Consider the following 6757-nt stretch of genomic DNA (forward strand, 5'->3'; position numbering starts at 1 on the left):
GCATGGTTTTAAATTTCGACCGAAATCCGAAATTCCGAGACTGAAATTTTGAGAAAATGGCATTTAAAAAAAAAAAAATATTACAAAATTTTGGTCGAAATTTCGGATTTCAGTGGGAACCGAAATAGGTACCGAAACCGAAATTTAAAACCTTGACATAAGGCTTAGGGTAAAGAGGTAACATACGTGAGTAGGCGACGTAAATTTTAGTGTAAAGGAAAACTGGTATCATAAATATTTATCGTTTTATAAATATTTAAGCTACTGATATTGGCACAACTGTTTTATAATAATGAGTCAAACTCAACTTGTTTTATATGTTTTAACTAGTAGCCAAAGTCTGCTGAGAGCTTTTAAAACATATAAAACAAGGTAGTTCATCTCATTATAAAAAAAAATGTCGTGCCAATATTAAGCCACAATATTTAATATCTATTTATTTAATTTTGTATTTTATTTTTAGTTTTTCTTAGTTATTTAATCTTCAGTATTTTCACAATATTTCAACTTTAAAACTATTTATTTTGCTCACCTTAGCTTATAAAATTCAGGTTTTAGCCTGTAACATCTAGAATTTTACAATCCTAAATTATAAATCCTTGCATCCAAACGACCTCCAGGTGTTGATTCTAAACCATGCAATGAAAGTTGGATTATTTTGAGCCAGTATCGCTACACAGGCATGGATAATGCCCAAGTTTGGAAATTACATCGCTCACAAACGGGGATCGTTGGCTACTCACAGTACAATTGAACCATGCCCTTAATGTGGATATTCCATCATCTGTTACACAAGGTTCATCTGCACAGCTGCATTTCATGTTATTAGTGTATGTGACTATTTCAGTTGAAGTCGAGCATTGCATAATTATCCTGATTCAGATAACATATATTTGATTACTATGCTACAATGTAAGTCTCTAAGGATATCCTGTAATGTACCTTTGCTTTCTTATAATATTATGAGATGAGCATCCTCCAAGGACTGTTGGGCTGATGTATATGAGGCCCATCTGCACTTCGGTAGGTCCTTGTGTGAAGAGATGGGAAGAAATTTGTAGAAAATTTTGAAAAAAAATCCTCTTAAAGTCAAATTAATTTGAGTTGTGAATTGCCCTTGATTGGTGGTCTAAATGACAATAAATTTAATGGTACATAGAGAATCACCATAAAAAGGTGGACTCAGGGTCATCGATGTTATGAAGTTTGGTCGTTCACCACGAACCTCTAAGCACCAACTCCGTAGACTATATTCTTCCTACGTATAGAATGCAACATCCATGGCCGAATCTAACTGGAGAAGGACAGGAGAAAGATCAACTAGATTATAGTAATGCAGATAGATCTAGTCGTTGATGATGAAAAAACTACAGGAAAATGGCGATAAAAAGGGTTTTCCAGGTTGAAAAAAATGACCCAAGAATATGATTCATGTTTAATTGGCCATAACACAAATAAACAAAGAGAAAGAAAAAAGAGGAGGAGTTGCGACAAATCCTTAATAGGCCCAGCCCCCTTTAAAATTTAAAGGCTTGCCCCCCTTATGCATAAATCCTGGCTCCGCCACTGATCAAAGTAGTGCTTGAAATCATCAGATTAAGATGAGATTTGTGACAAAGTTTGTCCTTCTAAAGTTGTGAAAATAAAGGTCATGGGAGGGCAATTATACTGATCTTGGTGGGTTCTTTTGATTGAGAAAACTAGCGCTAGTAAGCCTGGATTTTTATGGCCTATTCTTGGGCTACAATATCGAAAAAGATTTCCTTCACGAGGGGGATGTCTGGATGATTCCTTCACTCACAGTTATCGAGAAGGAAATTTAAAAGGCTGTTTATAAGCACACTAATGGGAATCCTCTATGGAGAGTTATGGGTTTGGCATGAGATGCCCAACTTGTAAGTTTACTCTTATTTTGTTTTGTTTATCTTCCTTGATTACTAACAAACTTGAAAAAAAAAAAAAAAAAAAAAAACTCATTGTAGGCTGTAATCCACTGATTTCAATGCGCCAACCCAAAAGGAAGGGGACAATGAGGAGCTGAATTCAACAAGTTCTTGATAGATTCAAAGGATTTGCTAGGGACCATTCCAGAATGCATTCTCAGATGAATCAAATGAATAAGACAAAATCTGTTGAAAAGTGAACCTATATATGGCTTCTCTCCTATGCAAATCCTGTCCCAAATTCCTTCTGCAATGGTCCCTAGCAAATCCCTAGATTCAATTTAATAGTTTGATATGGCCATGTAAGTAGAAAAATGAAGTCCCAATTGTAAGTGCTTGTTCATAAATTATAGAGAGAATGTGAGCTGGGCCCACATATAGAAGATATTAAGAATCGAGTATTGACCCATGATGCACATGACTACAAAGATTAATGTGTCACTAAATCAATGATTAAAGTTAAATCCCTCCCACCTTCATATTCTTACCGTGGAGCTATCTGCAGTGGTGATGGCATTCGAGAAGAAATTTAACCCTTTGGAAAGGGCAGTTTGGTCATTTCCACCGTCTTCTCTATTATAGGCTAGAGAGATACAAATGAATAAGAACTCACTGATAATTACACACCGACACTTATCAGATAACATCTCCGTAACAGAACAAAAGGACTACTGACAGAAAATGACCTCTCTCTCTCTCTCTCTCTCTCACAGATTTTCTTCTAACATTTGGAAATCAAACACCACACAGAAAAGAAAGCAGAGAACAAAATCAGGCTTTTATCACAATCACAGCAATTCAATAATAATCGTACGGCTTTGCATTGAACCAGACTGTAATTAAAACCCAGTTGAGGGAAAAGACGAAACAAAAACAAAAAACCCAAAAAAAGAAAGAAAAAGGGAGGCAACAAGCCAACAACACAAGAATCGTGACATCATATTTCTTCAATCACGACTCCCAATTTTTCCTCTCCCTCAGTCGATTCCTACACCCTTTTCTGCAACAAATCGACCCTTTTTCTTCTCCACCACTGGTAATACAGTATGACATTTTTTTTACATACTCACATTCACAATTTTCTATAACCCCCTTTTATTCCCCAACGAACAGTAACCCCAAAAAAAAAAAAAAAACAGAAATTGGAAAAAAAATAACAAAAAAGAAAAACCCAATTGATAAAACAAATTCACAATTTTGGCTCAAACAGTAACACCATCATTCATTCATTCCCAATTTCTTCCCCCTTATTTACCTTATTACTATTAGTCTGAATCCCATAATACCCAACATACCATTTCACGAATTTTCTCAACCCAGTTGCAAGATCAGTTGTGGCTTTATACCCGAAATCCCTTTGTGCGAGCGTGACATTAGCATGTGTAAAAGGCACATCCCCATTCCTAGGCATCTTAATCACATGCTTCTTAGCCTTCACATTCAAAAGCCCTTCTAAAATTGAAACCAATTTCCCTACAGAAACAGGTGAAGTATTCCCCAAATTATATATTCTAAGCTGTGCCGGACCTTTTTTCTTCCCTCCGGCACCGGTACTCTTTCCCGACGTATCTAAAGCTCCTAAACACCCCTTCACAACATCATCAATATAAGTAAAATCTCTAGAAACTTCTTTATCATCTTGAGATTGAAAAATCGAGATGGGTTTTCCTTGTAAAATATCTTTGGTAAAAAAAAAGTAAGCCATATCAGGCCTACCCCACGGACCATAAACAGTGAAGAACCTGAGTCCGGTAATGGCAAGACCGTAAATATGATTATAAGTGTGGGCAATTTCCTCCCCGGCTTTTTTAGTAGCTGCATAAAGACTAGCAGGTTGATCAGTCCGATGAGATTCTGAGAATGGGTTTTGTGTGTTTAAACCATAGACTGAAGATGAAGAAGCCCACACGATCGACGGCTGAGGATTAGCCGATTTTGAGATCTCGAGCAGATTAACGAATCCTGCTATGTTAGAGTTTACATAAGATTGAGGGTTTTTCATAGCGTATCGGACTCCCGCTTGTGCGGCGAGATGGAGCACGTGCGAGAAAGGGACTACGTCAAAGAGCTTGGCGAGGAGAGGAGTATCGTTTAAATCGGCTTCAACGATGAATATAGAGTGTTTGGCTAAGAGGTTTTGGCGCGCGCGTTTTAGAGAAGGGTCGTAGTAGGAATTAAAGTTGTCTAAGCCGAGGACACCATCGCCGCGTTTTTTGAGGGCGAGAGCGGCGTGTGAGCCGACGAAGCCGGCTGAGCCTGTGACTAAGACGGAGAAGCCGTTGGGTCGGCGTGGAGTGGAGGAATGGCGGACTTGTTTTTCCCAGGCGGCTCCGGCTCCGTAGAAGGAGAAGAAGTTGGTGGTGGGGTTGTTGGTGTGGAGGTGGGATTCGGAATTTGGGGGGTAATAATTTAAGGTGAAGAAGAAGAGGAGGAAGAGAGTGATTAGGAGGGTGACTCGGAAGAGGATTTTGGAAGAGGTGGTGAGGAGTTTTGTGGTGTTGACTCGGCGGAGGTAGCTGTTGTATCTTTCTAGTTTTGTGGTTTTGCTTGTGTCGTGTGGAGAACCCATGAGAGAAAATGTGGTTGGTTTTTGGAAGGGGGGGGGGGTGGTTTGGGTTTGGATTTGAAGAGAGATGATGAAGCTTAGATATAAGGTGAAGGATGAGCTACTGTTGGTTTTGCTCTCTATCTTGAGAGAGAGAGAGAGAGAGATTTTCTAAAAGGAGTGGGGTTGGGGCGTATGCACTTTGTTTTGGAAATATTTGTAAATGCCCTTTGTTTTGGAAGAAACTACAGAAATGCCATCTCTCGGCAAATAATAATATCACGTTTGGAGGATTTTTAGGAGGTTTACAGTGAGATTCAGTATTTCTGTGATAAAGTTACCAATTGAGGAGGTTTTATATGTTGTAAGAATAAGTAATCCGTTATTTTTTAGAAAGTACTGTAACATGATAAGATGATCTAAACCGTCCATTTGATGGGCCACAAAGTAAATAGGTTGTGCCAAATAAATGATTTCACTAGGATGATCCTAGCCCTCTGTTCTATAGAAAAACGGCATATTATTATGGAAACTTCTATAGATCTGAGGGTTGGGATCATCCTATGGAAATGACTTCTGACCCATCAAATGGACAGTTTGGATCATCTCATGGTGTAAGCCGTACAGTACATTCTAAAAAACAGTAACAATGGACTATATGGCGATGATGAATTCTATGATCCCATTATGCTAATGACTAGGGATCAACAGTGGCGATCAATTCTATGATCCCACATGGAGAAATGCACTGCAATCTAGACCGTTGATCTTGTCGGACAAGAAACAGGCGACCCATATGATCTTGGCCCCATGACATACAATGTGTAAGTAAGATAAAGAAGAATACAGAATCAACGATTTAGATTTTTTTCGGAACCCTAAAAGAATCTTGATTGATCAAGGGCCTAGATTTTCACGAGCTCCGGTCTCCCACTCTCTTTGTAACTCTTTCTATTGGCTGTTGCAACTTTCAACTCCTTGGAAATTGGAAGGAAAAAAAAAAGTGTAAAGAGTTTGGGGTGTATTTACCAAAATAGAGGACTGTATATATCTGTTTTCATGGCTGGTCCCGTTTTGGCCAAAAGGAGGAAAAAATTTAGCGTAAAATGAAAGTTATGCCGAGAGAGAGAGAGAGACTGTCATTTTCAAGGAAAAGCGGGAGAGGGTATTTTGGTAGTTTTCTAGAAAAGAAAGGGTGTTCTTGTTGTCCCCTTCCTCAAAGAAGAAAAGAAAAGGTCACTGTTAATCTCTCAACAGCTTTTCCAGAGACAGCTTCACGGCTTTTGTTTTTTTTATCTAAATCGTTTATGTATTTGTAATTTTTTAAATTTCTGGAGAAGAGACAGAAATTTGAAAAAGGAAAATAAAATGGAAATGATAACCACCCTCCCATGTTTGATAATGACACTTCTAGTAGCTAATTAGAGAGGAAAATGCTAAAAAGAATGCCACTCAATCAAGCTTTATATAGGGTTTCACCCAGAAAAAAAAATGCTCAACCTTTGATTTTGGGAAATGTTATCAGCACAACTATATTTTGATATTTGCACAAACCCAGCTGTCTTTTCTTCTTTAATTTGCGCATGAAAGTTTTTTGAGAAGGGAAATGATAAATGCGCCCCTTTTCATCACATGGGACATCCCGTACATGGCAATCAAATCCGTTGAATCCTTACTACAGCTCCTCTGTAGTTGAGTGTCCCAAGTGATGAAAAGGGGCGCATTTATCATTTCCCTTTTGAGAAATGTAATAACCTTTTGACAGCTCTATAAATAAATACTAAAGGAAAAGATGGTTTGTGCAAATATGAAAATATGGTTGTGCTGATAACATTTTCCTTATTTTTTGTAATAATTTTTCTTATCTATAAGATGTCAGTTGAATGTGACCCAGACCATGTGGGCCGCCTTATGATGTTCTACAAACATGACCTCTTCGCTCTCATTGCATAACCCAATTGATCATAAAAATGACTATTTGTGTGAATATTATTTTCCAAAAAAATATAGAGATTTTTCTAAATTTTATCTTCAATTTCTACTATTATTGTGCCAATATCATTTTCCAAAAGAAATATTTTGAGATTTTTTAATCAATGCAGGGGCTCATACTTTTCATTTTCTACTATTATTCTAATTATTTTGCTGTGACGAGACACCTCTTTTATTTATTTATTTATGACCATAGTCCATAGAAGCGTCTTTTTCCGTCATTCATGTGACGGGTGCCGACGAAGAAGAAAAGAAGGCGGAAGCTTCTTTCTCGCAT

General features: G+C 37.7%; 1 pseudogene; it reads right to left on the reverse strand.

Moving 5' to 3' along the window:
• Nucleotides 1-2740: 2740 nt before the first annotated feature.
• LOC143861044 (UDP-glucuronate 4-epimerase 6 pseudogene) lies at nucleotides 2741-4568 on the reverse strand (annotated as a pseudogene).
• Nucleotides 4569-6757: the final 2189 nt, after the last annotated feature.

This window comes from Tasmannia lanceolata, unplaced genomic scaffold, assembly GCF_043159265.1.
Source record: "Tasmannia lanceolata isolate RefF3 unplaced genomic scaffold, GAP_Taslan_0.1 ptg000037l, whole genome shotgun sequence".
Classification (NCBI taxonomy): Eukaryota; Viridiplantae; Streptophyta; class Magnoliopsida; order Canellales; family Winteraceae; genus Tasmannia; species Tasmannia lanceolata.